The sequence below is a fragment of the Siphateles boraxobius genome, unplaced genomic scaffold (genome assembly GCF_051911475.1).
Source record: "Siphateles boraxobius isolate OS27281-9 unplaced genomic scaffold, OSU_SipBor_1 296, whole genome shotgun sequence".
NCBI classification, from domain to species: Eukaryota; Metazoa; Chordata; class Actinopteri; order Cypriniformes; family Leuciscidae; genus Siphateles; species Siphateles boraxobius.
In genome coordinates, this window is record NW_027508915.1 from 845,001 (window position 1) to 855,000 (window position 10,000).

Sequence of the window (10,000 nt, forward strand, 5' to 3'; positions counted from 1 at the left end):
CCTCCTTACTACACAGAGTTGTCCTTTAATTTCCACACCGTCCATCAGATCATCACAGTCATCCGCACACGTCAAAGTAAGTTCATATTCCAAAGAATTCTTTGGTCTCACTGCCAATAGTTTACCATTGCCTATATTCCTTGTCACTTCTCTGATGATATCCTCTGCCTTTATTCCTTTTTTGTTCATTATATCCATCACCACGGTTGCCTCTTTCAGATATTCCATTCTCTTCTTAGCACTTTTCTGCCCAAAAGCCTCCTTGTTTAATCCGTTAAACTCTCTCAATCCTTTGTCCATTGCATCTTGGTCAATCGTCGTTTGTGTTCCTCCTGCCGTTCCTGGGTCTTTACCATTTAATCTGTCCATTATTCAAAAGAAAGATTTCCTCCAAGCAGATAAACTGCTTGGGGATTAAAAAAATAACATACAAGTAAACAGAACTTCAAATAAACAAAACAAAAAATAACTAAGAGAGAGCACATGGGAGAGCCTCTCTCTCCCAACTGCCAGCACACTTCCTGGATCGTACCACTAACGAGATCGGGCGTGACCAAGGTGGTATGGCCGTAAGCGAAAACTGCTGCCAAAATTGGGCAATTTAAAAGGTTAGACCCTTAATGAAGAAAACTAAGAAGAACTTTTGAAAAAACTCAAACTCTTTCATGCTCTCTGAAGAATCTCAGAGACTTTTAAAGGCTTTCTGAAGAAGCTCAGTGAGTCTTTTTTTTTAAACTAAGAAGAACTTTTGAAAAAACTCAAACTCTTTCATGCTCTCTGAAGAATCTCAGAGACTTTTAAAGGCTTTCTGCAGAAGCTCAGTGAGTCTTTTTTTTTAAACTAAGAAGAACTTTTGAAAAAACTCAAACTCTTTCATGCTCTCTGAAGAATCTCAGAGACTTTTAAAGGCTTTCTGAAGAAGCTCAGTGAGTCTTTTTTTTAAAGTAAGAAGAACTTTTGAAAAAACTCAAACTCTTTCATGCTCTCTGAAGAATCTCAGAGACTTTTAAAGGCTTTCTGCAGAAGCTCAGTGAGTCTTTTTTTTTAAACTAAGAAGAACTTTTGAAAAAACTCAAACTCTTTCATGCTCTCTGAAGAATCTCAGAGACTTTTAAAGGCTTTCTGAAGAAGCTCAGTGAGTCTTTTTTTTTAAACTAAGAAGAACTTTTGAAAAAACTCAAACTCTTTCATGCTCTCTGAAGAATCTCAGAGACTTTTAAAGGCTTTCTGCAGAAGCTCAGTGAGTCTTTTTTTTTAAACTAAGAAGAACTTTTGAAAAAACTCAAACTCTTTCATGCTCTCTGAAGAATCTCAGAGACTTTTAAAGGCTTTCTGAAGAAGCTCAGTGAGTCTTTTTTTTAAAGTAAGAAGAACTTTTGAAAAAACTCAAACTCTTTCATGCTCTCTGAAGAATCTCAGAGACTTTTAAAGGCTTTCTGCAGAAGCTCAGTGAGTCTTTTTTTTTAAACTAAGAAGAACTTTTGAAAAAACTCAAACTCTTTCATGCTCTCTGAAGAATCTCAGAGACTTTTAAAGGCTTTCTGAAGAAGCTCAGTGAGTCTTTTTTTTAAAGTAAGAAGAAATTTTGAAAAAACTCAAACTCTTTCATGCTCTCTGAAGAATCTCAGAGACTTTTAAAGGCTTTCTGAAGAAGCTCAGGGACTCTTTTTTTTTTTTTTTTTTTTTAAATCAAAAAAGCTTACAGCATCTGGTATTCCCAGGCGGTCTCCCATCCAAGTACTAACCAGGCCCGACCCTGCTTAGCTTCCGAGATCAGACGAGATCGGGCGTGACCAAGGTGGTATGGCCGTAAGCGAAAACTGCTGCCAAAATTGGGCAATTTAAAAGGTTAGACCATTAATGAAGAAAACTAAGAAGAACTTTTGAAAAAACTCAAACTCTTTCATGCTCTCTGAAGAATCTCAGAGACTTTTAAAGGCTTTCTGAAGAAGCTCAGTGAGTCTTTTTTTTTAAACTTAGAAGAACTTTTGAAAAAACTTAAACTCTTTCATGCTCTCTGAAGAATCTCAGAGACTTTTAAAGGCTTTCTGCAGAAGCTCAGTGAGTCTTTTTTTTTAAACTAAGAGGAACTTTTGAAAAAACTCAAACTCTTTCATGCTCTCTGAAGAATCTCAGAGACTTTTAAAGGCTTTCTGAAGAAGCTCAGGGACTCTTTTTTTTTTTTAAATCAAAAAAGCTTACAGCACCTGGTATTCCCAGGCGGTCTCCCATCCAAGTACTAACCAGGCCCGACCCTGCTTAGCTTCCGAGATCAGACGAGATCGGGCGTGACCAAGGTGGTATGGCCGTAAGCGAAAACTGCTGCCAAAATTGGGCAATTTAAAAGGTTAGACCATTAATGAAGAAAACTAAGAAGAACTTTTGAAAAAACTCAAACTCTTTCATGCTCTCTGAAGAATCTCAGAGACTTTTAAAGGCTTTCTGAAGAAGCTCAGTGAGTCTTTTTTTTAAAGTAAGAAGAACTTTTGAAAAAACTCAAACTCTTTCATGCTCTCTGAAGAATCTCAGAGACTTTTAAAGGCTTTCTGAAGAAGCTCAGGGACTCTTTTTTTTTTTTTTTTTTTAAATCAAAAAAGCTTACAGCACCTGGTATTCCCAGGCGGTCTCCCATCCAAGTACTAACCAGGCCCGACCCTGCTTAGCTTCCGAGATCAGACGAGATCGGGCGTGACCAAGGTGGTATGGCCGTAAGCGAAAACTGCTGCCAAAATTGGGCTAGTTAAAAGGTTAGACCATTAATGAAGAAAACTAAGAAGAACTTTTGAAAAAACTCAAACTCTTTCATGCTCTCTGAAGAATCTCAGAGACTTTTAAAGGCTTTCTGAAGAAGCTCAGTGAGTCTTTTTTTTTAAACTAAGAAGAACTTTTGAAAAAACTCAAACTCTTTCATGCTCTCTGAAGAATCTCAGAGACTTTTAAAGGCTTTCTGCAGAAGCTCAGTGAGTCTTTTTTTTTAAACTAAGAAGAACTTTTGAAAAAACTCAAACTCTTTCATGCTCTCTGAAGAATCTCAGAGACTTTTAAAGGCTTTCTGAAGAAGCTCAGTGAGTCTTTTTTTTAAAGTAAGAAGAACTTTTGAAAAAACTCAAACTCTTTCATGCTCTCTGAAGAATCTCAGAGACTTTTAAAGGCTTTCTGCAGAAGCTCAGTGAGTCTTTTTTTTTAAACTAAGAAGAACTTTTGAAAAAACTCAAACTCTTTCATGCTCTCTGAAGAATCTCAGAGACTTTTAAAGGCTTTCTGAAGAAGCTCAGTGAGTCTTTTTTTTAAAGTAAGAAGAAATTTTGAAAAAACTCAAACTCTTTCATGCTCTCTGAAGAATCTCAGAGACTTTTAAAGGCTTTCTGAAGAAGCTCAGGGACTCTTTTTTTTTTTTTTTTTTTTAAATCAAAAAAGCTTACAGCACCTGGTATTCCCAGGCGGTCTCCCATCCAAGTACTAACCAGGCCCGACCCTGCTTAGCTTCCGAGATCAGACGAGATCGGGCGTGACCAAGGTGGTATGGCCGTAAGCGAAAACTGCTGCCAAAATTGGGCAATTTAAAAGGTTAGACCATTAATGAAGAAAACTAAGAAGAACTTTTGAAAAAACTCAAACTCTTTCATGCTCTCTGAAGAATCTCAGAGACTTTTAAAGGCTTTCTGAAGAAGCTCAGTGAGTCTTTTTTTTTAAACTAAGAAGAACTTTTGAAAAAACTCAAACTCTTTCATGCTCTCTGAAGAATCTCAGAGACTTTTAAAGGCTTTCTGAAGAAGCTCAGGGACTCTTTTTTTTTTTTTTTTTTTTTTTTTAAATCAAAAAAGCTTACAGCATCTGGTATTCCCAGGCGGTCTCCCATCCAAGTACTAACCAGGCCCGACCCTGCTTAGCTTCCGAGATCAGACGAGATCGGGCGTGACTTTTTTTTTTTTTTTTTTTTTTTTTTTTTTATTAAAAATTCTTAAAACAATACAGAACAAAGTGCACAAATACAGACAATTCTCATTAAAAACAACTTGATCTCAGAAATATTTGTTACAGTTTTCCCCAACCAGATCTTAAATTCTTTGCCTCCTTTATATGTCTAGTTCTATTTTATATTTCTTAAATATATTTCCCACTTCATTTGTGTACATTTTAAAAAACACTTCTTCTTTTCCCTCCAATCTCCAATAGTTATAGAGTGTTAACATATAGTCTTTCACCATATTTTTATATAGAATCCACACATCTATCGCAACATCTCTAATTTTAACTATATTCCTTCTTTTCCAAATAGCCTTTCTTGCAAGCATAAATAAAAGATTTATAACCTCTTTGTTTTTACACTTCTCCTCCATTCCTAACATCAAAATTCTTTGCCAATCTCCCTCTTCTGTTTTTTCCCTTAGCTCATTTATCATATTCTTTACCATTTTTAAAAAGGCACTTAATTTTTCACACAGTAAAAACAAATGCAGCAAACCTTCATCTTGTTTTTTACACACCTTACACAATGCATTTAGCTCTTTTTTCATTAAACACAGTCTCATTTCTGAATAAATAACATTATGCCTAATAAAATAATCCAAGCTTTCCAATTCTGTGCTTATTAAAACCCCTCTCATATTTTTCCATATTTCTTTCTCACTCAAACCATTAAAATGTCTCAACCACATCTCATTTGAATTCGGCTTTTTAAAAGCCTCTTCCATAAAAACATGATAAAACATTTTCATATTCCCCAATTTTAACTCCATTCTTTTACCTTGATTTGTAAAAAAACATTTCAATTCTCCCTTCTTTCTTCTCTCCCCACTCTGTATTTTATTCAGCCACTCATTAGGTATTGCATTTTTCATCTCTTCATATTGTTTCTTTACACAACTTATATCATACTCTTCCTTTGCCTCCTCTAACTCATCAATGATCACTTGCATTGGTAAAAATCCGTCCCTTATTTCATACAATATATCTCTTACTCTTGAAATTCCAACCGCCCACCATTTTTTAAAAAACATTTCCTTCCCATTATTCACAATATTTTTATTAAAAAACAATGGTTGGTTTAAAATCTCTTCTCTCTCCGCTGGCTTAAAATCCACCTTAGAGAGGAAAAAACCCCAAGCTTTTAAAACTTCCTTATAAAATTCTGGTACTCCTTTAAACATCCACTCCTTCATTTTCATCCATAAAACACTATCCCCCAATTTCACCTCCCCACATTTGTTCAAAAAATATTTCATTGTTTCTTTCCATTCCCCCTTTTCCTCTTCATCTATATATTTTTTCACCACTTTGATCCTCATACTTTTCTTCTTTAGTTCTACATCAGCTAACCCCATCCCTCCTTTATCTGTCTGTCCAATCAAAGTGTTATATGCAACTCTTGGGGGTTTTTTCTCCCAAACGAATTCTGTCACGCATCTTTTCAGTCTCATTTCCACCCATCTTGGTGTTGCACTAACAGTTAAAATATACCACATTTTAGATAACATTAATGCATTTACCACTAAAATTTTCCCTTTCAAACTTAACATCCTTCCCCTCCAAAAAATTAATCTCCTCTCCATTTCTCCCACCATCATTTCAAACATTCTTTCTCTTGCCCCCTTCTCATCTTTCCCTAAAGTCACCCCCAAAATTTTTGTTTCTTTTACTTCCTCAAAATGTACAACCCCAACCAAATTTGGTACCCTTCCAAACCTCATGTACACTGTCTTTTCTTCATTCACTCTTGCTCCTGTTCCTTTTCCATATCTCTCTACTTTTCTCATTACTTCCTTCACACTTTCTAAATCTTTTAAAAACAACGTTGTGTCATCTGCATACTGAAATATCCTTTTTTCTTCTTTGCCTTCTTCTATTCTAATACCTTTTATACATTCATCTTTTTTAATCATTAATCCTATAGGTTCTGCTACCAAAGTATACAGCTGTGCAGAAAGTGGACATCCTTGTCTAATAGACCTGGTTATTCTAAAAGGTTCAGTTAAAAACCCATTACACTTTACTCTTGTCATTACATTTTTATATAAAATCTTTATCCAATCATTAAAATTTTTCCCAAACCCAAAATGTTCTAAAATTGAAAATAAAAACCCATGTTCTACCCTATCAAAAGCCTTTTCAAAATCTAAATTAACAACATATCCATCCTCCTGCGTTTCATTTAAATAACTTATTATGTCTCTTATACCACCTGTAATATCTGCAATATCTCTCCCTCTCACCCCATACGCTTGGTTAGTCATTATAACTGTTGGTAAAACATTTTTAAGTCTGTTTGCAAGAACCTTAGCTAGTATTTTCAAATCTGTATTTAACATTGTTATTGGCCTAAAATTATTTAAAATATTTTTACTTCCTTTCCTTTTATAAATCAATTTCATCAATCCCATACTCATCCTCTGGTCAATTTCCCCTTTCTTAAAAATCTCCTGATATACTTCTTGTAAAATTTCACTTATTCTCTCTTTAAAAACTTTATAGAATTCATTTACTATCCCATCCGTGCCTGGGCTTTTCCTTCCTTTTAAACTATTTATAGCTTGTATAATTTCCTCTTTGCTAATTTCTTTTTCACATTCTTCCTTATCCTCTTTACTTACTTTAGTCGTAACACACTCTAGTAATAGGTTTTTCTCTTTTTCATCTATTCCTTTTGTTCCAAAAAGTTCTCCATAATACTCTTTTACTTCTTTTAAAATCCCTTTTATGTCCTTCACTATTTCTCCTTTTTTATTTTGTAATTCTTTTATCATTTCCGCTTTTCTTCTGTTTTTTTCTAAACCAAAGAAAAATTTTGTACATTTCTCTCCTTCAATTGTATATTTTGCCTTACTTCTTAATATTGCTCCTTTACACTTTTCTTCCTCAAATTTCCTTAGCTCTTCTTCCCACCGTATTATCTGTTCTATCTGTACTTTACTTTTATTTGTCTCGTCTCTTAGCTTTGCCCTTATTTTTACCTCGTTTGCTTTTTTGACCCTCTGTACCAGTTTACTGTAATTCATAGAATATTTCTTTATTTCATATTTTACATTTTGCCACCACAATCTTTTATCTTCAAAGTACATTCCATCCTCTTTCTCTTTTTCTAATATTCCTTCAATTCCTATTCTGTAACTTTCATTTGCCAGTATTCCTGAATTTAAAATCCACACACCAGGCCCTTTTTTTTCTCTACTAAAATCAATTTTCCATAAAAGCATCTTATGGTCACTCAAGCTGGTATCCTTATAACAAATTTCCTCCAGAAAACATTCCATTTCCCTTACACTCAAAATAAAATCTATTCTTGTCTGACACATGAAATTCCCTACTAATTGTCTTCTGGAAAAGTCTCTTTTTCTTTCATTTTCATCTCTCCAGACATCAATCAAATTTCTCTCCTCCATCATCTCTTTTAACACTTTCCTTCCCACATCTGTTTTAAAAACCATCCCATCCGCCATGTCAATTTTACTAAAAACTGTATTAAAATCCCCAACTAAAATTAAATTATTCCATTTCTTTGTTAAAATCCTAATTCCCTCAAAAAATTCCCTTTTTTCTCCCTCATGCGTAGGTGCATGCAAGTTAATTATCACAAATTCATTATCACCTTGTGTAATTTTAATCCCATTACATTTGCCTTTTTTGTCATTATATACTTCACATGAATTAATTTCAACATTTTCTCTTATTAAAATTGCTACCCCTCTTCCCAACCTTCCATCACCATTATTATAAAATATTTGCCCTTTCCATCTATTTTTCACATCCTCTATCATTTCTTCTTTCCAGTTTGTTTCTTGTAAAATTATCACATCTTGTTTTTTACATAGTTCATTTAACATTTCAAATTTCCTTTTACCGATTAAACCTCTTGCATTCCAACATACCAAATTTAAAACCATACTGTACAAAAATAAATAATTAAAAACGTTCATTCTTGATTATCTTCTCCGTCTTCCCTTCTCAACCCCTCAACCGCATTATCTAATTGTTTAAGTCTTTTTCTTTTTGCCAGTTCTAAATTAGGTGTTACCTTCTGTTGTTTTCTTCGTGGCATTATTCCCAGTTCTCTGTCATTTTGTGCCTCCGTTTGGTTCTTCTTTCCTTCATCTCGTGCCAGTTTTACTTCATTCAGTTCTTCTCCCCTTGATATTGTTTCTTCTGTTGATTCATCTTCCTCCATTCTTTCCTCTTGATCTCCTACTTCCTGTTGCTCCTCATTTTCTTGTTCTTTACTAGTCCCTTGTTTCTCTCCTCCTGTTGTCTCATATTGTTCTTCCTTTTTGTTTGTTTCTTGAGTTTCTGTAATATCGTTATGCATCTGCCCGTTCACTTGTTGCTCCTCCTCTTCCTCGTTGTTCTGCATCCAGCATTCACATTTGTTTAGTGTTTTAAAACAGTCTGGGCACTTCACTGCATTGCATTCCCGTGCAAAGTGGCCATGCTCCTCACATTTGCGACACTTGAAATCTGGACAGTCTTTCAGGATATGCTCCGGGCTCATACACAACCGGCAGGTTTTAACCTGCTTATTGTGTATCACCCGAAAATGCTGAGTTCCCTCTGCTGTCTCAAACCGCGTACTGTATGGAAGTGACGCAACCTCTCTTGGGAATTTTGCCTTAATGAACCTTGTGCCATCTTCAATGCCCGTGCCTGGATAGTATCTCCTCTTTACAGTTGAGACGGGGATAACTCCCCACCCCTCCAGTTTTGTTATGATTTCCTCGTCCTCCAGATAAACGGGTAGATGCATAAACGATACTACATACTCCCTGTCTTCCAACTTCTTCACTTCACACATTTGTCCATTAATCTCCAGTCCGTTTAACAGTTCATCACATAAATCCTCATTTTCCATTGTTACCTCATATTGTTTCTGTTGTTTTGGGCGCACTGCCAAAATTCCTTCCACACCGATTTTCTTTGTTATTGCTTTGATGATATTCTCTCCATTGCCATCTCTTGTTTCACTCACATCAATAGTTATTGTTGCCTCCTTCTTGTATAGTCTTTTGGTGTTGCTTATGATCTTTTCTCGTTGTCTTAATTCAGTCCTTTGTTCTTTTGCCATTTCAGTTTCTGCCGCCATTTCCGTGTTGATGCCGAGTAGTCTGTCCGTATCACTCATTCTAACGAAAAAAACAAAACAAAAACCACTCCCCCGGCAGCACGCAGCTGCTGGTTTGTGGTTTAAAACAAAAAAACAAAACTATACTACAAAAAAACTAACACAAACTTTTAAACAAAAAAACCATAAAACAAACAAAAAATCAGAGAACCTCTTGGTTTTGCAGACACACCACTTCCTGGTTGCTCAACAGTGCCCCAAGGTGGTATGGCCGTAAGCGAAAACTGCTGCCAAAATTGGGCAATTTAAAAGGTTAGACCATTAATGAAGAAAACTAAGAAGAACTTTTGAAAAAACTCAAACTCTTTCATACTCTCTGTAGAATCTCAGAGACTTTTAAAGGCTTTCTGCAGAAGCTCAGTGAGTCTTTTTTTTTAAACTAAGAGGAACTTTTGAAAAAACTCAAACTCTTTCATGCTCTCTGAAGAATCTCAGAGACTTTTAAAGGCTTTCTGAAGAAGCTCAGGGACTCTTTTTTTTTTTTTAAATCAAAAAAGCTTACAGCACCTGGTATTCCCAGGCGGTCTCCCATCCAAGTACTAACCAGGCCCGACCCTGCTTAGCTTCCGAGATCAGACGAGATCGGGCGTGACCAAGGTGGTATGGCCGTAAGCGAAAACTGCTGCCAAAATTGGGCAATTTAAAAGGTTAGACCATTAATGAAGAAAACTAAGAAGAACTTTTGAAAAAACTCAAACTCTTTCATGCTCTCTGAAGAATCTCAGAGACTTTTAAAGGCTTTCTGAAGAAGCTCAGTGAGTCTTTTTTTTTAAACTTAGAAGAACTTTTGAAAAAACTCAAACTCTTTCATGCTCTCTGAAGAATCTCAGAGACTTTTAAAGGCTTTCTGCAGAAGCTCAGTGAGTCTTTTTTTTTAAACTAAGAGGAACT

General features: G+C 35.4%; 5 non-coding genes across 5 annotated transcripts; all 5 read right to left on the reverse strand.

Annotated features, from left to right (window-relative positions):
- Positions 1 to 1,696: 1,696 nt before the first annotated feature.
- Positions 1,697 to 1,815, reverse strand: LOC143756201 (5S ribosomal RNA). Its single transcript, XR_013209912.1, has one exon. It is a non-coding gene; the product is annotated as a 5S ribosomal RNA (ribosomal RNA).
- A 380-nt stretch (positions 1,816 to 2,195) lies between these two features.
- LOC143754947 (5S ribosomal RNA) lies at positions 2,196 to 2,314 on the reverse strand. The gene has a single exon (XR_013208711.1). It is a non-coding gene; the product is annotated as a 5S ribosomal RNA (ribosomal RNA).
- A 281-nt stretch (positions 2,315 to 2,595) lies between these two features.
- On the reverse strand, positions 2,596 to 2,714 carry LOC143754948 (5S ribosomal RNA). Its single transcript, XR_013208712.1, has one exon. It is a non-coding gene; the product is annotated as a 5S ribosomal RNA (ribosomal RNA).
- A 701-nt stretch (positions 2,715 to 3,415) lies between these two features.
- Positions 3,416 to 3,534, reverse strand: LOC143754949 (5S ribosomal RNA). Its single transcript, XR_013208713.1, has one exon. It is a non-coding gene; the product is annotated as a 5S ribosomal RNA (ribosomal RNA).
- Positions 3,535 to 9,604: 6,070 nt separating this feature from the next.
- LOC143754950 (5S ribosomal RNA) lies at positions 9,605 to 9,723 on the reverse strand. The gene has a single exon (XR_013208714.1). It is a non-coding gene; the product is annotated as a 5S ribosomal RNA (ribosomal RNA).
- Positions 9,724 to 10,000: the final 277 nt, after the last annotated feature.